The sequence below is a fragment of the Lutjanus erythropterus genome, chromosome 2 (assembly GCF_056507025.1).
Source record: "Lutjanus erythropterus isolate fLutEry1 chromosome 2, fLutEry1.hap2, whole genome shotgun sequence".
NCBI classification, from domain to species: Eukaryota; Metazoa; Chordata; class Actinopteri; order Lutjaniformes; family Lutjanidae; genus Lutjanus; species Lutjanus erythropterus.
The window spans coordinates 47725688-47750474 of NC_139318.1; the positions used below are offsets into that span (position 1 = coordinate 47725688).

A 24787-nucleotide genomic window follows, 5' to 3' on the forward strand; every position below is an offset into this window, starting at 1 on the left:
CAAATGAGAAATAAAGTCATTTTTCAAACGGCCTCTTTGTTGTGGACAGATCCTCTGACCATCACTCATCGTTTCAAACAGCACAAACTCAAACACGCAGCTATTTTTGTGCCATGAGGAAGCTGATACACATTATTTTTATATGATGAGTCATTTTATTAGAGCTGAGGTCAGGTTGGCTGTTTACAGACGGGGACAGGTGTCTCACTGCAGATTAAACACTTGTTTTATCCTGGAAGAAGACACATTTTTATTTGACACATTCATGCATTCACAACTATGGTGCAACTGTGTCCGCTCAGATTTCAGAGCAGCTATGAACTCTTCACTTGTCTCAACTATTCTGATAATTAATTAATCATTTTGAGAAAAAAAAAAGTCCCACTTCTCTGATTTCAGCTGCTTTCTGTTTTTTTACTCTTCTATACAGTAAACAGAGTATTTTTGGGTTGTGTAGAGACATTTGAGGAAATCACATTTAAAGAAATATTCAACATTTTCACAACTAATTATTAATGATTAAGTGATTGATATATCAGTTAGGGAAAATGCTCATAATTTCCATCTCTATAGAACAAAAATCTAATCAATAATGACAATAATCCTCAGCTGCTGTCCTGGTTTGCTGGAACTTTTGGATAAGGAGAATTAAATTCATGCTGGATGTAACATTTTGGAGTAAAACTGATTTTTCCTCCACAGATTCTTTAAATTGGTGATTCGTTTAAACCGATCAATGAAGCCACCGGCGAACAGATGGAGGCCTCGTCAGCACTCCTCCAGACAGACGGCGAAAAGTCAAAAAGTGCTAATTTGATACCCTGTGATGCTGCGATCACACATGAGAGAAGCTGTAACAGTAACTGTAGAGTTAAAGAGGAAAACAACTCAAACTAAACGGGACTGTTAACTTTTTCTGGGGTTAAAACCCAAAATCTGTCTCCAGGAGTTCTCAGGTGTTCAGTTTGCTGCCAGGCTCCATTTAGCTCCGTAATGCAAACACGTCTCTTGTCTCTTCGAAGATAAACCGGACTAATCTGGGTCAGCCGTGTGCAGGTTCACTTCTCGTCATATAGTTTGTGTCCACACACACTGCAGTGACCTGGAAACTGCTACAGACACGAGCTGCAGCACACGTCTGTCCCGCGTCCTTCAGTAAACTGTTCATCGTACGTCCCTCCACATTACATGTTTGTCCGGTTACATGTATCTCTGCATTATATGTATGTGTGTGCGTGTGTGTGTGTGTGTGTGCGCGCGCAGGTCTATGGATTTGTGTCCCTGTGTGTGTGTTTGTGTGTGTGTGTGTGATGAGTTTGCAGTGATAGCCATCTCCTCCCATCTCCTGCTGATGCAGGTCATCAATTCTCATCTCTGTGTCTCTGCTATCTGCCTCACACCGCCGAGTTATAAATACACAAGCAGGCAGCAAACCAACCAGCCGGTGAGAAGATCTGCTGATGAGCCGGTCGGTCGGAAAGAACAGAAACAGTCGGCAAAGGTGCACAAACCTGTCGCAACACCAGCCGGACTTTTCAAATTGACTATTTTGATCACAGGTTTTCAGCACATGGCGAACACGTGCATAGGAAAGTACAGAAGAGTGTCAGTCACAGTCCAGAACCAGAACCAACCAGTTAGCTGCAATTATCTCCCAAATCAAATCTGGATTTCCCCGGACCCGTTCATACAAGCCTCACAACCTGACCCGTGACTAAACACACAGGCTGCACAGTCACTCACTTGTGTTCTAGTCAAAGTGTGTGTCAGTTGTTGCAGCAGCTGTGCTCCTGCAGCTGTTCATGTGTTTTCTCAGCAACAATGTGCCTAGCTTGCAGCTAACAAAAACTAATACTTGTTGCCACTTTTTACAAGCAGCAAAGCCACTTCTCTCCATGTTTATTCACACCAAACTTCTGCCGAAATCCACCTTGACCTTCGATGATGTATTGTGTACAACTCGGTGTTCACCGCTGGCTATTTCTGCTTTTATGTCTGCCGTTTTGATGTACTAGCTAACAGCTAGTTCCCATCACTGTTGGGTCACTTTATTTGGTTGGATGCGAGTTTGAGTTGTAGATTTTCACAATGAAAAAAAAAGAATCTGAGCAGCTGATTCAGTTTGATCATATTAGCTGATACAGATGTTCAGACAACATTTAGTAATGTCAGAAGTTAAGACTTAATTTTTGACACTCCTTTCGTATTATTCTTTATCTTACTTTTGTCTGACTTTGTACAGTTCAAAGTAAGGCTTCACAATATGGTAAAAAAAACAAACAAAATATTGTGACAACTTCAGACTTTATCATCAGTCGCCTAATCTCCAGAAACACATATGCATATTATGCAAATACATTTTGCAAAAGCTAATAAAAAGCTAAACAGTTGTCAGTAAACAGCCTAGCATTTCAGTCAGTGTATCTTGCCTCTTTTGTTCTGTTTATCTGCACACAACCACAGCCCACTCAAACAAGATTGGTCAATACCATATGGACTACAAACTGACTACAAACCGAAACCCCAACGCTTCTGATACCAAAATCTTTTCCTTTGCCTACAGATTCTGTGTCCATGTTCAGATATCTGTTTATAGAAATCACTTTGATACTGAAGGTCTCAGAAATCTACAGCCGATCAGCGATCGATAACAGCGTTTCTGTCTTGATTCAATCAGCTCGGAAGTCAGATCCTCCACACAGCGAGCCGGTCAGCCTGTCAGCTCGTAAGCAACTTATTCAGTCCGTCAGTCTGTCAGGCGGTCACGCGTTCGGTGTTCCTGAGTCGCTCATGAATCCAGTCGTCCTGTCAGAGATACAGCCAGCCAGCAAGCTGTTCACTTCCTCTGCCAGTCGGTCAGTTAGTCAGTAAGAAAGCACATAATTCACTCCAGCAGCCGCTCATTCAGCCAGTCAGTATCTCAGATCTACCTCTGTCCCCCACCTCCGCCTCCTCCTCCTCCTCCCTCTGCCTCCACCTCTAAGTCCCTCCACGGTCATCGCAGATGTCTCAGCTCCGAGGCTCCATTCTTTATCTGGATGATAATAGCAGGCCACGGCTGAAAGCCTTACGGACCGAGCAATGTGACCTCCAGCTCCCGACCGGGGCTTTAAAGCTACCATCGCTTGGATTTTTCGGCGGGCTAAAGATGTCCCGCGTCTGCTAAATTTATCACAGTCAAGAAGACGCTCGGCAGCCTCGCTGAGCCCATATTCATCACTAGGTTTTATATTTTCACCTCTGCGCTGAATGTTACTTAATGCTCCGCTGTAAAGGGATTTAGGTAAATGCCACGAGAAATCAAACCTGAAACCCGACTAAATTGTTGCAAATGAAAACACAAGAGAGAACATCGAGGTTAGAGACTGTTAGAGCCTCTGGCTTATTTCTTTGCTAGTGATAAAAACTCACATTCAGCAATGATATGGCAACTCTTGCATGTTAACAATGGGGCAATAGGGATAAATAAATGGTTGTGATATTACAGCATATTTGTCTCTGACAGAACAAAGAAAATACCTTTGTATGAAAGGAGAAAATTATGCCGCAAAAGGTTCAACAGCAGAGAAACATTTGTGTGGAAAAGATTTTGTATTGTGATTTTAAAAAAAGGTAATTATACAATTTTTTGATGTCTCTGTCTAGACTTTTGTCTCTACTTCACATCAACAACTTCAGCATTTGTGCACTTTTTTCTATGAAGTGCAAAACAGCCTCTTTCATGCTAATCGGTCAATTAAAACATGATTTTCTTTGCAGACTTACAAGGTGTTGTAGATTTGGGTGCAGCGTGCAGCAGGTTGTGTCAAGGCGACTCTGCACGTGTTATCGACAAAAAACACACCCAAACAGGAGAAACTGATAAGATTAAAGTGAAGTGAAAGAGAGGCAGTATGAGTGAGAAGGAGAGCGTGTCGGTGATGGAGAGGGTGAAAGCTGGAGCCTGAAGATCTGGTGTTTCAGATGCTCATCAGAGGAAGAGGACAGAATGTCTGAGGAAAGAGACGGAGGAGTTTGGACTGTGCAGATGAAGGCCGTCTAACTCTGGAGGAAGTCGAGGATAAGGGAAGGATGAGGAGAAAAGGAGTGCATGGGAACAAGGATGAGAGATTTAAAAAATGTTAAAAGAACTCCTTCAAGCAACATCTGTGGAAGGAGGGATGCATAAGAGAGAAGAACAGACACACCGAGCAGAGACTGATGCTAATGTTGGCACGCTAACAGCTCACAACATGATGTGAGCTGGTTAAATGTTTAAGATTTCATGACCATCCAACCAATAGCTGTTGAGACAATTCACTGAAAACAGAACCTGATGATGGCGCTATTACAGCTCAGCCTGTAGGGAGATAATTATAACTCTGGGTAGTAATTATTTCAGTCCGGACCAAAATGGACTGACTGACCGACTGACTGACGTAGAGCCGTGCACGCAAGAGCTGCTAAAAAGAGCTACATAAGTGGATGATACATAAAGAAAATGAGGGGTGAACAATGCTTCGTACCTGTATATAGGCAGAGAACATGAGTCAAACAGTGAAAGCAGAGCAGAGACAGAGAGAGAGAGAGAGAGAGGACACAGTGAGAGGAGGTGTTGGTGTTTGGAGCTAATCTGCAGCAGCAGCAGAGAGAAGCTGAGGGATTCAAAGCGTCAGGAGACTCCCTGCAGGCCTCAGGATAACAATGCTATTTAGTATCATGTAAACCAACGAGCTGACACACACACCTGCAGATACTCCACATGCACATGTGTACATTCAGCACACACAAACGCGCAGTGTGCGTCATGTCTTGAGGGATTGTAGGCGGCGGTGGTGGCGGCCACGCGGTTTCAAACACGCTGCTGCTCGGCGCGATAGCTCCCTCGCTCCGTCTTCTCTGCACTGGCTGCCCTAATGACTTTCTCCCTGCCTCCCCCCTCCACGCGTCTCCCCCGCTCTCTCTCGGGTAAGTGGGTGACAGTCTTTTAAAGTGCAGTCCTGTACCTTCTGATAGCACCGAGCAAACAATGAATGTATTGGCCATGCTACTGAATCTGCAGCGTCTCAGAATAACAACGAAGCAGAGGGAGGACGCTGTGGATGAATTACTGCACTTCAAAGAGGAGTTTATTCTCTGTGTAAACAAACAGAGGAGAAAACAACAGGGCGGACGCCTCGTCCTCTGCCTTCACTTGAAAACCAAGGCAGAAAAAACACAGATGCTGATTTGTTTCTTTCTTAGATTCTTTCTTAAAGGGATCATTGGGATCTTTTGAAGTGGGGTTATGTGAGGTACTTATCTATAGTGTAGTAAAGGTCAGAAGCAAAACATGTATTATTTACCTCTTTACTGTCAGATGGCCTTTTCTGACTGGAAATGGAAGTTTCATACACCAAATAAGACTCTCTCCAAAAGCAACCAAACTCAATTGACAAAAGTAGTCATTTTACCTTGTAGAGCACAAGGGTTGCTGGTCTACTGCTGCCTCAGCTGGTGAGTTCATTTGTGTTAGTGTGACTAACAGTTAATTTGGCTTCACCAAAGTCACGCAATCACACAAACAAGCTAACAGATCGAGGCAGCAGTCGACAAATAATTCCTGTGTTCTGTGAGGTAAAATTGCCAATTTTGCCTATAGAGTTTGGTTGGTTTTTAGAGAGTGATAATTGGTTTATATAAAAGCAGCTTCCCATCAGAAAAGTCCTGACAGCAAGATAAGGGGTTACACTTAAACTGATTTTGATTTTTTTTCTAAAATTAATTAACTTAATCCTGCTGCTTCTCCAAACTGACTATGGATAAGTACATCACACAGCCATGCCTCAAAAACACCAGACTATCCCTTTAAAGTCAGCAAGGGTTTCAAGGAAATGTGATTCTCTGTGGCCTGAGGGGTTTCACCTGTGGTACATGTTGGGGATTTTGTATCAGTTACTTTGAAATTTTAACAAAATTCAGGATGCAGCCCTCATAAATAAATTAACCCTGATTTACCTTGAATTTCTTGACTTTTTATACATTCTTACTTCCAGGATATTAACATTCAGAGGCTATTTCTGCTGCATAAAATATTAATGTACGACCAGTCAGAAGACAATATGCTTTAAGTGAGTTTACAACAACTTCTAACAGCAGAAACAGCAGAAATGTGGTCAATAAAACATCAATAAAACCAACCTCAACCTCAGAGAAAAACATTTTCATAACCCCCATCGTGAGTTATGCTTTGCATCGCAGAAAACTGCGAGAGCGAGGGAGGAAAAAAACGCAGCCAAAGGCGCCCTGCCATCGCCTGCTCTGTGTTTAAGTCCTGAGACATCAGGTGGATTTGCTGCAGAGCCTCAGCTTCTCTTGAAGTTCACCTCAAACCAGGTGTTTAGCCTCCGCAGAGCCTGGCCTGTAATCAGCCCAGCTCGGCAGGAATGATCTGAATTCTGTTTGAACGTCCAGGACGAAGCTCAAACCCTCACAGCCTCGCAGTAAATTGCGCCAAAAAACCTCCACACCTTTTTATTTTAGAGCCTTCTGTCCTTTTTTTTAGCAAGAACTGGGTGTGGGTGTGATTCTGTCTCTGCACTGATGAAGAACTGTTAATTTTATCTACACTTACTTGCCGATTATTTTAATCCTTCTGCACAGAATTGAAATATTAATTGCAAATCCTTAAAGGGATAGTTCTGTTTTTTTTTTAAATGTGGTTGTATGAGATACTTCTCCATAGTCAGTGTATTAATTACAACAGATAGTGACTGAGACGCCCCCAGTTTGGAGAAGCAGCAGGAGTACCGGTGCAGGAAGCTAAGCTAATATGCTGCTGTGGACAGGGTCAACAGCAGTACATTGTACAAACATATTATGCTATATTTAGAACATTTTCACTCCTTTACCTTACTGTCAGACAGCCTTTTCTGATGGGAAACTGCTTTTATATAAACCAAATGTCACAAAGTCTGTCTTTCCAAGATAAAAGTCTGAAATTTATATATAAATTGTTTATCTGTCAAGGAACCACATCGCTTCACTTTGCAGGGTTGGATCAACCTCATCACACCAGGCGTCAGTCTTGAGTTTTGACTTTAACATCTGAACTCAATGTGAAAAAACTACAGAGTCTGCAACCTGTGGTGAGAGTGAAAACTTCTATAAAGTTACTTTTGAAGTTGTCTAATAATAAACTTCAGATTTCTGATGAAAATGAAAACAAACTTCAGCTCGTCTCAGTGAGATACGAGGCTTCGACAGAGAGGACTCTGTTGTTGTGAACAGCAGGGATCTTCTGGGTGTGAGCTCCGTCTGCAACACAGTCCGTTTGCCCTTGAAGATTATCGCTTTATTAAATTGTAATGCTCTTTGAAGCGGTAACTATGTAAACAGTACCCCCCCCCCCACACACACACACACACACACACACACTCCAACCTGCCCCCAGGTCCAGAGCTGCAGATGGAGGTCACAGAGAACATGTGAAGGACAGTAAACACCTCTGTTGCTTCATTTCTCCTCCTACCTGTTCTTTACTCACCTGTCTTTGTCTGCACAGCCCCCACCCCCACCACTTTCTCTGCTGCACCCTCCCTCGCTTTCTATTAACCCCGTTTCTCCCCATCTCACCCTCCTCCCCTCTTTCTCCTCCATCTCTGTGTGCCTCTGTGGTCTGCAGCCCTATCAATCAACAACACATCCCACTACTACGTCCCCTGTCACTCCCAAAGTCCTCCTCAGTCCCCCCCACCCCGCACACACACACACACACACACACACACACACACACACACACACACACACACACACACACACACACACCTCTGCCTGCCACACACACACACATATAATGTCACTGCAGCGATGGCGGCGTCTCCAGGACGTGAATCATCGGCGCACGTTGGCAGACGACAGCGCTCGTCCCTCTGAATGACTGCCCGTCATAAAGGAGAGATTGACGGATGAATGGGTGGGGTGAATAAATGACTTGATGGCTGGATGAGTGTGTGGATAGATGGGTGGGTGGATGAATAGAGGGATAAATGGGTGGGTGAATAACCGGGTGAATGGGTGACTCATGACATCCTGATCCGACACAAATTTGCAAATAGACACGGAGATGAGTATTCATGGCCCGTGACACATTTCCCTCCCGTGTTTACTTCCCGTCGGTGCATCGACTGAAACTGCAGGGTGGAGGAGCACTTTAACTCTTTAACTCTTTAACAGGGTGCAGCAAAGTTGGAGTATTTCCTTCAGCCTGCTCGTCTGCTCCAGTAAAGTTTCTACTTTTAACTTTGGACCTTCACAGGAGCGGATTTTTTAAAGCTGGCTGCTTTACAACAGTTAATTCAATTGATTTCTGTACATTATAAAAGAATCAATATACAATTGACCAGTAATTTGGTAATTAAGTAATTTTATCGCTTAGAGTGTTAAAAGGATTAGCCTAGTCAATATTATTGATAACTGATAAATCTATGAAGAAAAGAACAGCACACTTCACTGGTTTCAGTCCCTCTAATGGGAAGAACTGCTGCTTTTCTCTTTTTTATTTCACTGTAAACTGAACATGTTGTGGCCTCTTCCTGCATTGCATACAGGAATGTAAAACTTTGTGGAGAAAAGTCCTACAACATTTGGATAACTGGGTTACTATTCTCGCCAAGACAATCGTCAGACACTGGAAAACCCCTGAGCCTCTAGAATTAAGCGAATGATGACAAAAACAGCTTCTTCTGCACACGTACAGTGACATCAACGGTAGAAATAAATCTAAAGCTCATGCCTGCCACCATTTTTGGACACTTCTGCTTTTGCTAACCACTGATGTTTTCTCACTCTGCCCCTTTTTTTTCATTTCACCATGTGATCAGTGTTGCTGGTCTTGAATTGCAAATGATGATGTCATGTACTGCAGAAGTGAAAATAAAAATAAAAAGTTAGGTCTTGGGTTCTGAGAAGTTGGAATGGCTGTTTTTCTTTTCTTTTTCATTTTATTGTGAACTTAATGATCAGCTGAATAACTGAAAATGAATTGCAGCTCTGAAGACTTCAGCTGTTTTCCACTGAGGACCAGAATAACAACTTCACATGTAACACAATTAACACAATCCAATGATTACTTGATTAATCAATGAGTCAATCGACAGTAAAATAATCAGGAAGAATTCTGATAATCAATTCATCCAGTGGTTCACAGTCCTCACCTCATAATTCTTTATCATTCATTCATAATAACCAGGGAAGCAACTGATAAAAAATATCTAAGGTCAGTCCAATCTTAGTGAAATAAATGACAGGATAATTTCCTCTACTTAAATGATATGCATTTAACTTTTCACTCCATATTTTATTAATCAATTTAATTAATGATTAATCAATTATTAATTGCCAACTATTCTAATAATTGATTGTTTTTTTGTTTTGTTTTTTTCTTTAAAAAGAAATAAAGTCACACTTCTCTGTCACTTCTATATGACAGTAAACTGAATATTTTTGGTTTGATGGGAAACAGTGATGGACATTTCTCAACGTTTTTAGACATTTTATGAACCAGAAAATTAATCAATGAATTGAGAAAATAATCGCCAGTCAAAATAATCATTAATTGCAGCCCTGGTCAATAGTTTATAAATGTACATGTCATGGTAATTCATTCTGAATTTTTCATGTTTGGGTCCCTGTGAGACACCAGATCTCTGTTTGGGTCTTCAGCTGAAAAAGTTTGGGAATCCCTGGATTAATTCTTCAGGAAATAATCAGCAGATTAATCAACAAAATAACAAATTCTTAGTTGCAACCCGACATCCAAGTGTGGCCCTAAAGATGGCTTCCCTCCACAGTTTTGGACGATTTTAGTTCAAATAATATTCATGAACTGTTCAGCAGACATTCAATAATGTCATGTTTTTGTGTTTAAATATATTAATCTGGAGGTTTTTCCAAGTAAATATCGATATGTGGTTGTTTGTGACTGTTGCTTCTTGCAGGAATGTGCCGCTATTCACTAAACCTGTTGACTCGTCCTGACTTGTAGAAGGTGTGTAACCTGAGGCCTTCACTGCTGCTCGTGTCAGATCCTCCACTACCACCCTGATGTACACAAGTGTGCCTCTGCTTGTGCAAATGTGCAACACTGTGTGTGTTTGACTCGACGCCAGGAACAATGTCACCTATTGAGAATCCAGCGCACGCACACACACACACACACACACACACACACACACACACACACACACACAGAGGGCTGGTGTGAAGCAGACCTGGTGGTGTTTGACTGTTAGATTTAACATGTCAGCTTCTCTCAAGTCTCATTTCCTCGGCCGGCTGTATTTGCCTCCCACCAACGTTTTAAAAGCTCGCGGCCAGGTGGAGGGGCCAAGCTGTTTGCCTGAGTCAACACAACACACACAGAAACACACACAGAAACACACACAGAAACACACACAGAAACACACGCGCGTAGAAAGAATCACATGAAACAATGTCCTTTTAAAACAGAAAATGCTTCTAGTTTGAGTCGTCCTCTGAAGTGTCATTTCTTCGCCTCTCGACTCTCCTCCAGTTCTTTCAGTTACTCTGCACTTATTAATTTTTAATAACAAAGCGTGCAAATAGTCTCAACAGCACTAACACCACGTGGCAGATAAGATTTCCCTTCTTTCTTTCATGTTCTTGGTTTTAACGCCTCGTGCCAGATAAGCCAAAACAAGCACTCAGCATTTTATCTTCAGGCCGAGAAAAAAAATATTTGTGGATGTTTCCGCTTTTATCAACGTGGCAATGAATGAACAGAACTGCTCAAAAAAGAAAAAAAAAAAGAAAAACAAAACTTGTTAGAGACGCCGCCACCCCCATTCAGCAAACCAGAGCGGTCTCCATGGTTACGGCAGCTCTGACATTCTCGGGCTGTTTTGGCTGTTTGTGGTGAAGCAGAATTCCTTCAGGGATGACCGAGCAACACGCCTCGACATGTGGGTCTGTTTCCAACACTTAAACACGACTGAGTATACATCATCATCATCATCATCATCATCATCACAGAGCGGCACGAGGGTGGAAACTCTGCGCTCAGCTTCAACATCCCAACGTCTTTCTTTTACTGTAACTGCTGCCACACAAGTCAAAGTCAAGGATTCAGCTACTGTTTCATCGTGTGTACAGAAGATACACACTGCCAAAATCTAAAACAAACAACTGACCTAACAATATATTAAATACTGCGATAAAATATGTCTCCATACTGTACAGACTGTTATGATATCTACTGTGATACTGTGATGGTTTATTATTTTATTTTATAATAAATAAAAATACTGATGGCAGCTGCTGGCATCATTGCAAAAGACAAAGACATGACTGCTACTTTTATTTTATTAAAGGACAGCAGACACAAAAGGAAAAACAAATTTTGACACAGCAGATTTATTACTTAATAAAAGACATCCTTTCATGTGGATATTTTTCTTTCGGTTTTATTGTCATATTACAACAAATTTTTAAAATGTGAAATAAATTGATATCTGTTTTAATTTGCTTTTGAATTTAATTAACTTTTGATCATCCTACTTAATTATTTACTTTCCCATTAATTTTCCAGCTCATTTATTAATTCAGTTATACACTGGAGTTTGTTTTTACATATTTCATGATTTCTATTTTTTCTAGATATCATTTTTGCTGTAAAGTGCACATTTTTACATACTTTTTATCCACATTTTCTATTTTTCTTATCATTTCTCTCTGCTTGTACAGTATATATTACTATTTTTCAATTAGAGCAACTGTAAAGTAACCTAATTTCCCTGATTATTATTATTTTTTTTAAATCACGTATTAAAATATTTATTTCTGGATTATTTTCTTGTTACATTTTTTCCCTGACGTCTTCATTTCTGTATTTTACTTTTACGTGTCTAATACATTTCTGGTTCATGATGCAGACGAGGGGACGGTCATTTAAAGTGTGTCCAAGGTTTGTCCAACTTTTAGCCTATTGGCTGATCGACATCAGAGTCCATAAATCACAGTATATTTCTTTATTTATAGACTCGTTCATGTATTTTGTCAGTTTCAGTCTTCCATATGTGTGTGTGGTACTGCAGTGGAATTCCTTCACGTTTGATCAGACAAACAAAATGTTTCACCATTTGGGGACACAGTTGAGCAAACACACACACACACACACACACACACACACACACACACACACACACACACACACACACACACACACACACACACACACACACACACACGCACACACAGGTCAGGCTTCATTCTGTCACGTCATATTTATCCTGCTGGTTCTAATTTAGATTTTAAGGTTTAATCTTCGTGGTGAAATCATGTCGAGTGTTGAACATGTCACAGCGTGAGGCGGCTGCCGCTGCGTCGGCAGTGAAGTCAGGTCTCCTCGCAGCGTTAAGGGTTCTGGCGTGGCGGCGGAATTCCTCCATGGTTGACCGGGCAACTCGGAGCGCCATTTGGCTCCATGTCCAGAAGGCTAACCAGCCAAAACAAGAGGGCTAATAAAACTGTCCACTGATAAGCAGTTAATGCCCCAGAACTAATGACTGCACTGCCGCCCCGGTTTCTCTCACCACAATCAGTGCTGTGACATGCACAAACACACACACACACACACACACACACACACACACACACACACACACACACACACACACACTAATGTTTGCACAGCTTTTTAAGAGTCAAATTTAAGCACACTGAAGGAACCTAAATCAAACATTTCCAGACTTTAACATCACACAAATTGTAATTTCTGCAGGTAAGGGAAAAAATATCCTCAATGTAAGTCATAATTAAGGCAAAAAGTTTAAATTATAACAGAAAATTACGAGATACAATGTTGAAATTATGAGATAAAGTCAACTTCAATCTCATAATTATGAGTTTATCTATATTTTTAGCTTTAATCTCATTCTCTCTCATCTCATTTTGACTTTTTATCTTAGACTTTACCTTTATTATCTCATAATTATGACATTATTCTCAATTTTGAGTTTTTATCTCATAATTCAAATGTTTTTTCCTAATGCTGTCTTACTATGGAGATTTTTTTTCTTTTACTGGCAGAAATAGGCTTCCATAACCAGCAGATGTGCCAACAGCTAATCCAGACAAACTATGTGTAAAGCAGAGCCTCGGGTTCCACCGCTGAGGCGTCTGTGTGTGTGTGTGTGTGTGTGTTTTAGCGTGCATCATAACAAGAACAATCCCGTCAGCCTCCTGAGCCGCGGCACTAAAATGGCCTCAGTATCAGTGACATCCAGGCCTGAGCAGTTAGCTCCACTGATCGCTCATAATGGCCCGGCCAGCCTGCTGCTCCGTCTCCCTCTGCAGCACTACACAGCCATGTCAGCTGCAATTATACGACAAACTGCCACGAGGAGCAACACTCTAATAGCTGCAGAGCCGGATACACATGGCAGGACTGTTGTCACGCTCTCTTCTGCTCACAGCCGGAGTTTTTAAAAAAGAAGTATTATTTCTCACACCATCTAAACCTGGACGTCTGGTGTCATTCGGTGTCTGCGGCTGACAGCAATTTACTGAGATCATCACACTGCTGGATGTGACTCTGCAAATTCAGCAAATCTGAGGACATGCTGATGATACAGCACATTAGATATTTACTGTCAGGGTCAATGCAATCAATAACTAAAAAACATCTTTTTCAAACCTGCAGTGTGGAACTTTTAGATAGAAATGAACATCCATTACGTTCAAGCCAGGAAGAGTTCACACGTTGCTCGTTCAGCAGATCAGCAGCAGGTGAATCTTTAAATCTGATGCACAACCGTCAACATTTGGATTTGAAATTAAGGGAAATTTTCCAGCCTCTCTCACATCACACGTCTCCTGAAGATCATTCCGGGCACACAAAAGATAAAAGCAGTTTTTCCCAGTTCAGTTTTGACTTGTGGCACCTCAAGGACTGACCACTCCTGAGATCTCGTCTGGTAGAGATTAAAAAGCCATGTAATGAGGGACGGCAGGTAATTTAAAATGATATCATTATAAACACACACGAGTAAATGCTGCCTTATCCGAGCAGTCAGGGATGGCCAACCCACTGCCCGGTGAAGATTACAGTGATGCGCTCTGAAATGATCATCAGCAATAAAACAAAACGCTGAGTGATAAACAGTATCAAGCTGTTTCAAGGTAGCAGAGGCAGCGTGCAGATAAATAGTGTCGCTATAGTCAAGTACAGGCAGGAAAGTGGACTGTAGTAACTGCTTTCTACTTTCAGCTGAAAACCACCATCTGTCTCTAAAACAGGACCCAAGTTTAGTCCTTAACTTTTGCTCTCAAGATGAGGTTTAAAGGAGAGCTTTCCATCAGTAAATACCCCTGAGGTACAGGAGGACACTCTTTCAGTTTCAGAACCATCCAAAGCAGGGTTGCACGATTAACTGCAAAACAATCAAAATCACAATGTGGCCATGTGGCTAAAAAAAAAAATGACCGGGAGACGTTCTGATTGAAGCCAGCAGAGGCTGATCTATCTACTACAACTGAATGGTCAACTGAGTCAAAGGCTTTAGACAAGTCAATGAAGAAGGCAGCACAGTGCTGTCCACCGTCAGGAGCCCAGAGAATATCACTGAGATCAAGAGACGTAGCTGAAATGGTACTAAAACCAAAACTGAAAAGAATTTAAAATGCATAACAGTGTGCAAACCTACTGTTTGTTCTGGCAACATGTTGCCTAAACTATTGGCGACATTCTTATGTAAACTGCTACACATGTACAGGTAATACTGAGGTCACAAATGTCCATATATTATACAATAAGTCAATAATATAATTATCGTGGTAGTGCAAGTTGTGACAGTGGATTTTAAACCAAACACAGGGAGGATTATTCTTGTTGCTGGGTGGTAAAATGAGTCACAACCCAGTTCAAACACCAGCTGAGCTCCCTGTGGAGGGAAAATACACGTCAATCAACACGTGTCATTACAGCACTGCTGTCGATCTGCAGTCCCATTACACCTCCGGCACGACGTTCCCTCTGTCACAGGATCGATTCATTGAGATCATCGATTCTTTTCTGTGTAATGATGATTTTATGAAGCAGGAAATCTGCTGTGAGAAACAAATTCTGTCTGAAGTGATTTTCTCTGAACACGCAGCACATTTGGTGATAAGAGTGACGGTCTGAGCGACGATTATTTAAAGCTGACAGGTGTTGATTGGACTCTTGTTTGTTCACTCGCAGGACTGATGCGGCTGCAGGCCGGCGTTCAAAAACCAAAAGTGTTAAATTAACTCTGATGGGTGTGAACTTTTATACACACTGACAGCATGATTCACTGTAGGACTGAAACTAAAGTTTATTTTAGTCCATCATTTTCTGCATTAATCAATCCTGCCACAATCTTGCCAAGTTGTTTCTGTAACAATTATTTTCATTATAAATCAATCTATTGATCAGTTTCTCCACTAATCATTCAGTTGTTTGGTCCATAAATGGTGAAAAATATTGATCAGTGCTTCCCAAAGGTTTACTGTCAAAGAGAAGCAAAGAAACCAGAAAATATTCGCATTTATGGAGCTGAAATCTGAGAATTTTGACTTTTTTCCTCATAAAATGACTCAAAATAGTTGGCAGTTAATTTAAAAGTCGATCAATAACTGATTAATTGTTGCAGCTCTAACTTTGTGCAAACCAAACACATCAGGACTGTGACTTTCCCTCCTGTTCCCTCTGATTGCCATCATGTAAAATGTTGACTCTGCAGCTCTGTCTGCCTCTCTGTGACGTTGACTCGCTCCCAACAGGTGAGTGAAAACAGCAGCTGGAGACTCGTGTGCAGAGCGGCGGGAAAAACAACAGAAGCTCTGACAGAGTGACAGACTCTGCAACCCAGAGGAAATGTATTATAGCGAATTACAGCTCATGACAGGAGAGGCTGCAGATTGCAATCAGACGAAAGCAGCGCAGGCTAAATGTTCAGCAAACAGTCAGAGTGGAGCGGCGAGCTGTTCGGAGCCCATTGACTCATCTACATTATGGATTAAACTTCCAAAGAGCAAAGCGAGGCGATCCAGCAGACCGTCTGTTTGGTTACACATTTTTATTGGCCTCTATTTTAAACCATATTGAAACCATGACAACAGCAAAAAGAGCAACTTGTCCCACTCGCAGCCCATCCGAATCTCCTCGCCAACGTCATCACCCAGTCGTTTTGTTTTTTCTCTCCGTTGTTATTTCAGACTAAGAATAGCAGCAGGAATAGCCCCGGCCCACACCTTTTAAAGCATGCGGGGTCCTTCGAAACGTCCTGTGACTGTTTTATTTTCGAGTTCTGACAAATGTGCCGTATGTGCATCGACAAGTGGTGTTTCAGTCACGGCAGGAGCGTGAGTCACAGCGACAGAATCGCAGCCAACTGTAGGCAGAGCAGCGCTGCTGATGCCTCATCCCCTATTTTAGCCCAGAAGGGCTGAGGGAGGACGAGAAGAGAAAGAGCCTGGAGGATCTAAATCTCATCTCCTGATGTGATAAAGTAAGCTTACTCCACAACATACACACTTTTTTAACCTTTCTCCAAAAGCTTTCGAAATAGGAAAGAAAGAAAAAACTCTAAGCCGAAAGAAGAATCTTTCTTTCCACTTGTAGCTAAAGTTTGAAAAGCAGGGAGCCGAAGATTAGACTTATCATGTGGAGGATACACAAGGTGTTTCATAACAGAGGAACTCAATCCTATTTTGGATGATATTGATTTCTGAAATAGGGAGTAGCTCAGACGTAGACAGAAGAAACACCCTCAGAGAGGTAGTGAGGAGGAGGAGGAGGAGGAGGAGGAGGAAGAGGAGGGTGTCTGGGGAACATGTTTGACTCCAATCTGCCTTCTGATGAAAATCTTGTTTGCCAAAATGGAAAGGATTTCCAAGACGTGAACTCTTTAGAAAAGGAGAAAAACAGCCGTGTTAGCACAGCGATTAGCGGGCTGTAAAACTACGTCCAGATGAACCATTTTATCAAGCTTCTGTACCGTAACTTATTTTCCAAAACAGGATACTCATGCAGGACAAAAAGTTGGAAGGAATTTGATTTGAATGTTGAAAAGTGGGCGTGTCATAATCTGACATACCATGTTGTTGCTAGCTAGCTAACAAATGAATCTTAGCTGTATGCTGTTAAAAGTTGAAGACTGATAGATGGATGTCATGATATTATTAGCTCAAACTGGTTGGTTCTTCATAAGCACACGTCATATTTGTTTTACACTAGGAGGACATGATTGAATTTTGATTTAATGATACAAAGAAATTCATTTTTTCTTTAAGGATATGTTGTTAAATGAGAACGAGTGAGAGGAAAACAGCTTGTAGAACCAGAATATTTTCATGTGTGATGCAGTGAATGAAGGTTTTATTTTGACTAAACCAGAGCTGGTGATTGTTGAAAAGGTGAAAAGACTAACCGAGACGGTTTTGGTGAATTCTGGTGAGAGAAAATTGGATGCACACCATGTATTGTTGAATTTTTCTGTTTGATGATGAAAAAATATTTGTTTTCTTGACATTTGGTGAGTTTAGTTTTTTGGACTTGCAGCTTGCACACGTCTCCCAGCTGAAACTCCAGGAGGACATAGTGGACACATTGCCCACCCCTAACTTGAACCAAAAAGACAACACGCTGACGTCAGACACACACTCATCTACAAACCAAACAGAAGCACTGTGAAACCAAACCTAACTGGATCAAATGTAACGGTGTAACAGAAACATGACCCGCGGTTTGGTCTTTCAGGTGTGAGGAGGCCCTTTTGTCTCATCTGTCTCTATAAATGATGTCCAGTTCTTTGAAATCCTGCAGTGAGTCCGTACCGAGCGTCTCCGGGCCATCTCGGGTCAGAGGTTCTCTCAGCACATCACAGATTACGTAAGCTCTGCGCGGTAAAAAAGCAAAGACAAAAACCAAAGCAGCGTTCCAGGGTTTCCTTTCAAAACCACAAAACAGACCCGCTGACTTTGTTTTTCTCCTCCAACACACAGCGGGCCGAGCACAGAGTGTGTGTTACATCTCGTGCGGCGGCGTTCAATACCTGTTAAGCTGATCATCACCTTGAAAAAGATGGTCGCAACAACAGCTCCGTTGCCTTCTCGAGGTAATTTAAACCTCTTAAGCCCAGAAGCACATCTTTTTACTGGAGACTGAGGAGGCTTTCAGAGGCGAGCGCGGCTGTGGACTCACAAACACGAGGCGCCGCACACACTCGCAAACGCACACTGTTTACTTAACCCTTAAAGGTTATAACACACAGATCTGCACTGTGGAAATGATAGAAAGCATTATGAAACACACACACACACACACACACTGAAGACTGGGCCTGTTTTCACTGCAGAGGGAGCACGCTCCACACACACACACACACACACACACACACACACACACACAGGGTTTCTCACCTCTGTGTGTTGTTACAGCTCTCCTGCTACAGTGCAGGCTGATGAGGTGCTACACAAATAAATCCAGTTAAATACACAAACCGGTGATTCCTCTGTGTGTGTGTGTGTGTGTTTCTGTGTGTGTGTGTGTTTGTGTCCTCTGCTCCTCATCAAAAAAAGACAAGATGAGGTTATTTACTGCAACTGCCTGGGACACTAATCTGCTTTTTAATCCTTTTTTTTTCGTGCGGGGAGAGTGGAGCGAACATGCGTGTCCTTTTCCAGCTTCATATTCACACACTTTAACATCTGAGAGCTGCAGAGGGAAACATCTGCACCACCGCCGCCACAGGAGGAGCTGTGTGTCCGCCTTTTATGGGAACTTTGACAGTGATTGTTGAGTCAAAGCCAAGGCTGAACGGGTTTGAAGAAATGTCTGACTGATATTGTTACTGTAATATGATTATTTTTGCATCATTATTCAAACATTAAAATGATTATGGGGTGTTATTTTTTGGAGGGATCACTGCAGAACAGTTAAGCAATATTTTGATAGGTAATATCGCATCAATACATGGATGCAATGTATAGATCTTTTATTATGTATATTATTAAATATTGCAGATAGACATTAAACTATTGGCATCATGATAAACCATGATTTAATTCTTGAAAATCAAATTTCATCTTTGAACACAACACTAAATGCTGTAAAGGCTGTCCAGCATCACCCAAAGGTGGCAACAGTCTCCAGATGCAACGTGCATCAATGAAAACACTGACATCATAAAGGACATGACGCCATTTCAAATTGTGGAAAGATTTTTAAAAGAAAACCTGAAATAAAACCTGAAATCACAACTTTTTGAGCATTTTCAGCTCATTTCAACAATATGAACCGTGATGGTTTTGGTGACTCTAACTGTGGCTTTCTGATACTAAAATAATAAAATCAGATGCTTTTTCACCCACTAGATGGTGCTGATTTTTGTTTATTTCTGATGAGGTCATCAGAGGTCACAGGCAGCGGGATTGGTGGGTTTTGTTTGTTTTGTTTGGCCTCAAATTCATCAAAAACTTGACCAAATACTTTGACATGTTGGGATGACTATTAGTGCTTTCACCAATTATGAATGACAGAATGAGATTTTTAGTTTAAGAAGTTTATAAAAACTGGTTTAATATAAAAAACATATCACCATGCTCATAAAATCTAAGTTAAAGAAAAGTTGACTTTTTGATGCACTCAGACCAGTGGAAAGATGTGTGCTTACTAGTCTGCATGAGAAGGTAAAACAAAAATCACACTGTGATTATTTTGGCAGATCTTGCCATTGTGATTTGATTCCCATTTGGTGAAATGATCATTTTGCATCACAGTTTTCATTTTTACTGAAATAACTGTTAAAATCAGACAAACATTTGTAGACACAGACGTCTCTGCACCACAGAACTTCATTATAATGTTGTTTTGTCACATTTTACTTTTTCAAATAAATTAAGCTTCAACTATTTGGGCACTGCACTTGGCCATATTGTAATGTCAATAATATGTTGATGAATTGTGCAGCCCTGGTCTATCTGCTTGATTTTGCTGCAATATAAATGAAGTACATGTGATGAACAAACAAACTGAAAGTTTTCTTTTAAGGACTGAAAAAAGGTAATAAATTCCAACAGATGTGACCTTTGTGTCATGATAATATCAGATCATAGGGCCTCTGGTGATTCTCACCTCCAACACCAACACTATAACTCGTGCACGAGCACACACACTGTCAAAAACCAAGAAATATCTGCATGCATGTGACACGCACACACACACACACACACACACACACCTACGTGAACAAATTAACAGCACGGCGCAGAAACAAACACACACACGCGTGTCATCATCATCATCAGTGGAGGTGGTTCCTGCCGCTCAGAGGGAAACAAACAGCGTTCTCTGTGTCGAGGATTAAAGACAGCTTGTCTACAAAACACACCAGTCCCATCAACACGACGCCTGTTTACACACACGTACGAGCGAGTGTGTGCTCAGCTGCAGGTCGGCCCGATCTGCGTCACCGAGGACTCAACAGAGGAGGAAAGAACAGAAACGAGCAGACTGGAGGACGATCCAGGAGAGCGTATTGATTTACATCCGCTGGGGGTCGTAGGAAAATAGGTGAACCTCCAGGCCTCGCCTGTGGGCTCCAGACTGGGAGTAACGGCCCCCAGGGGACCAATCCAAACCCTCCAAATTACCAATCACTGAGCAGACGAGTCCTTTAATTCAGTTAGGGCCTGAGGGACGCAGCAGCCAAGTGTTTCTGAACAATCAAACGACATTAAAACAGAATTAGCTAAAACATGATGTTTAAAACGTAAGCCTGCTGCTGCTGCTGCACACACACACACACACACACACACACACACACACACTGCAAACCACACACTCCTGACAGCAGCCAGACATGAACTGAATCTCTACCAGGACCTCAAAGGTCAGGTTGCAACAGCCAAAAGTCTAAAAAAAAAAAACACCTTTGTAGTGGAGCCAGAGCGTCAGCCTCTGATGGAAAAACCCCACACACCAAAACTACACTGGTCCCAGTAAAAAGATTACTGGGACACCAGAGAAATCCACACAGTCGGGCTGAAACTAATGTTTAGTTTCATTATTGATGAATCAATTAGTTGTTTGGTCCAGAAAATGTCTGAAAATGGTGAAAAATGTTGATCAAAGTCCAAGATGACGTCCTCAAATGTCTCATTTTGTCCACAACTCAAAGATATTCAGTTTACTGTCAGAGAAGACTGAAGAAACCAGAAAATATTCACATTTAAGAAGCTGGAATCAGAGAATTTGGTCATTTTTTTCCTTAAAAAAATTACTCAAAATAACTAATGTGGACAAGGACATGATCATACTATATCAAAAGTCAAATGTAGCAACTTGAGGTTATAAACACAAGTCATAATGACATAATATACACATATATTAATAATCAATCTTCATCATCTTTTGGGGTCATTTATTCAAGAAGAAAAAAGTCCAAATTCTTCTTAAATGTGAGTAATTTCTGGTTTCTCCGTATCTTTGGGGTTGTGGACAAAACAAGAATAACACTGATCAACATTTTTCACTATTTACTGACATTTAATGAACCAAACGACTAAACAATGAGGGAAAACGGTGGACAGATTAATCAATAATGAAAATAATTATCATCTGCAGCTCCAGTAAACTGGACTGAGCACAACAACACACACTGTAGCAGCTAAAGTGATTCTATGGTTTCTGCTCTCAAGACAAAAGAACAAAAGACAAAAGAAGTAACTTGCAGACGTCATTTTGAGCTCTGGAGAATAATTCTTTTTCTTAGACATCTATATGTTCGATCAATCGATAATGAATATAAATGTTAGAGACAGTGATTTAGTTTCTTTGGTGTTCGAGTGAACTGAACATTCTTGGGGTTGTGGACAAAACAAGACATTTGAGGACGTCACCTGGGGCTTTGGGAAACATGATTGGCATTTTTCACCATTTACAGACACTTTATGGACCAAATAACTAATCAAATCTCAGTGAAAATTATCTACAGATTAATCAATAGTGGACAGAATTGTTAGTTGGAGCCTCAGTGGACAACATGGAGGACCAAAAGTACAAGACATACAGCTGAAGTCCTTCTCAGGTTACTGCTCTCTAAAGCTGCAACGATTATTCGATCGAAACAAAATTAACTGGCGACCATATTGATGATCGATTAACAGTTTTTAACATTTCAGTCATTTTTCAAGCAAACAGTGTCAAACATCTGCTGCTTCTCGTTGTCAGTGATGACAGTAAATGAGGTTTGGGGCTGTTGGTTGGACAAAAGAAGACATCTGAAGACACCACTTTGGTCTCTGGGAAAATGTGAGGAGTATTTTTCACATTTTATACAATTAATCAATTATTGGATAAAACAAGTGGCAGATGAAAATAATCATATTTGCATCCTTTTAGTATTTTCTCCTTTCTTTCGTGCTCCATGACAGTAAATCCTGGGTTGTGAAGACGCTAACGTGCTCTTTGAGAAACATTTTTCACCAGACCAAGAAAAACTGCTCAGTTAATCGACAACATGATTGATGGATTGATCACTGATGAAAATAATCATAGCAGACAGAAATGAGAAGCATCAACACCAGCTGGAGGAACTAAAGGGATCCTCTGGTCTCTCCTGTGACTCCACACTCAATAACAGCCTTACTCAGCTTTCTGTTTTCCCTCTGAGCCTTCATCCTCTCCTCTCACCCTGCAGCCTCTCTCCTCTCCCTCTCTGTCTCTTTTTGTCTTGTCCCCTCGGTCAAAGGAGACATCCCCAGACCGCGGCAGGCTGTCAAACGTCTCCATGGCAAAGAGGACGTGAGAGGAATCACGACGAGGTGGGCGAACATCCCCCGGTACGCACCGCTCACTTCACCTCCAAAAACACTGTCCACCCTGTGAAACCAGCTACAGTCAGCGCGTCTCTTATTTTTAACGGTTTATTCTTAAACATTAACACTGCAACTCTCGTCATTCAAACGTTTGTGTCCATCTGAGACACCGTAACCAACTTCAGCTCCCACTGGCGCGCAGGCAAGAGACAGAAAATAGTACCAAGAACAATGAGGTCACTAACTTTGAGTGCACATTACAGGGACTCTTCGAGTCTGAGGGGACACTGTCCCTGCACAGGACGCCAAGAATAAACCAGATACAGTCGCTCCAAATCATAAAGAGGCCCTTCACTCCGTCTGTCCTGTCCTGGCCTGGCTTTAAAATGCACCTGTTCGGGTGTGAAGCCAGAGGAAACGAGCCTCAGCTGTCCAGAGCAGCAACAGCAGGGCGGGTAGGGAAGGGAAGGAGAAGAAGGAGACGAGGAGAGGAGGTGAGGATAAGGAGGGAGCAGGGCGGTGAAAGCGGTAGCTGGGATAAGTAGCCCAGCAAGGCAGCTAATAACACAGAGACCGACTGCCTAAAAATATCCTCGACCACAGAGAAGCTGCTCCTGCTGCCGCAAATCACGGCGCGCACAAACCCCGCAGGAGCGGCGCCGGATATCTTATCAAACGCACCGAAATGCACGCTCAACAACCGTATTTGTACAGTGAACATACAGAGGATAGTTCAGAGATACGTTTGGCTTTCTTTCACCGGTATCTCCTTGCACGTCTGCCCGACTTTCCAGCAACACACACGGACAGAGCCGTAAACGCCACATATTCACCAAACAGGAGCGAGTAACACAGATTTTAAAAAAGAAACTGACCGTCAAATCTCCTCCACGTTTATATCCCTTCCCGTTATTCACGCTAAATCCTCCGTCTTCTTCCTCCGTGCGGTGGAAAAGGGAGGCTGGTGGCGGAGGTGGCGACAGGGGAGCTCGGTTTTCCTCAAGCGGACAAATATAGGCTCTGTGCTCGGTGTCAGATCTCCTGTTTCCCCCCTCCTGGCTGGCGACAGGCTGTCTCCGCTCGCTCCAAAGTTAGTAACTGGAGGTGGAATTCACAATAAAAATAATACAAAAAAAGGCACCATATATTTAGGAATACAGTGCCCCAAACACCAGCGAAATCCTAAAGTAGAAAAAATCTGATGCGTAAAAAGAAGAATGAAAAGAAAGAAATGTTGCGTTCAGAGGTAAGAATTTAAAAAAGGAGATAAAATCACATCATGCTGTGTTGCTGGTAAAAATCGCCACCAGTGTTCCCACTCTGCACCCAGTAACCACCGGGCTGGAGAGGCGGCTGCTGCTGTCGGACCTCCGCGGCTGAACACGTCCCGTCCTCCCGAGGTCCTCCACACAAATGTCCGCTGCCGAGCCTGAAGGATGAATTTCCACCCGGAGGAGGAGGAGTGGAGAGAAGGAGGGAGGGAGGGAGGGAGGGCAGAGCCTTGCATTCTCTGAATTACTCCACCCCCAAACTGCCCCCCTCCTCTCCCTTCTTTTTTTTTTCAATCCCTCCTCCACCTCTTTCATTCACTGTATTTGCTTTCTTGTTTCCCATATTCTCCCAAATCTTTTATTTTGTGATCAAGTTTCTATTTTATTTTCCACAACTTTTGCAGGTGGACACCAAAATCAGAAGTAAGAAGTAAACCAAGTACATGTCATATTTTACTGGTGTTTTTCTGACAACCTTTTACTTTTATCTCCTACATTTTATCACAAATATCTCTACTTTCAAAACGGGCTTGTTACTTTAGTTTTAATGCCCTTAAGGGGAATTACTTTTTTTTTCAGATTAAATGGACAGAAAGACAACAGACAACAGTTTTTCTCAGTGTATCTATCAGTGCATATCAAGCAGAACAGACAAAAACAATGTAAAAGACGTAGGACAAAAAAGACGCAACAATAAA

General features: G+C 41.9%; 1 protein-coding gene across 1 annotated transcript in view; it reads right to left on the bottom strand.

Moving 5' to 3' along the window:
- The window catches only part of dag1 (dystroglycan 1), a 70517-nt gene extending 46274 nt beyond the window's left edge, over positions 1-24243 (bottom strand). The window contains exon 1 of the mRNA XM_084742106.1: positions 23694-24243. The gene's annotated coding sequence lies outside the window, so the exon portion shown is untranslated. The remainder of the gene's footprint in view (positions 1-23693) is intronic.
- Between the last annotated feature and the right edge of the window lie 544 nt (positions 24244-24787).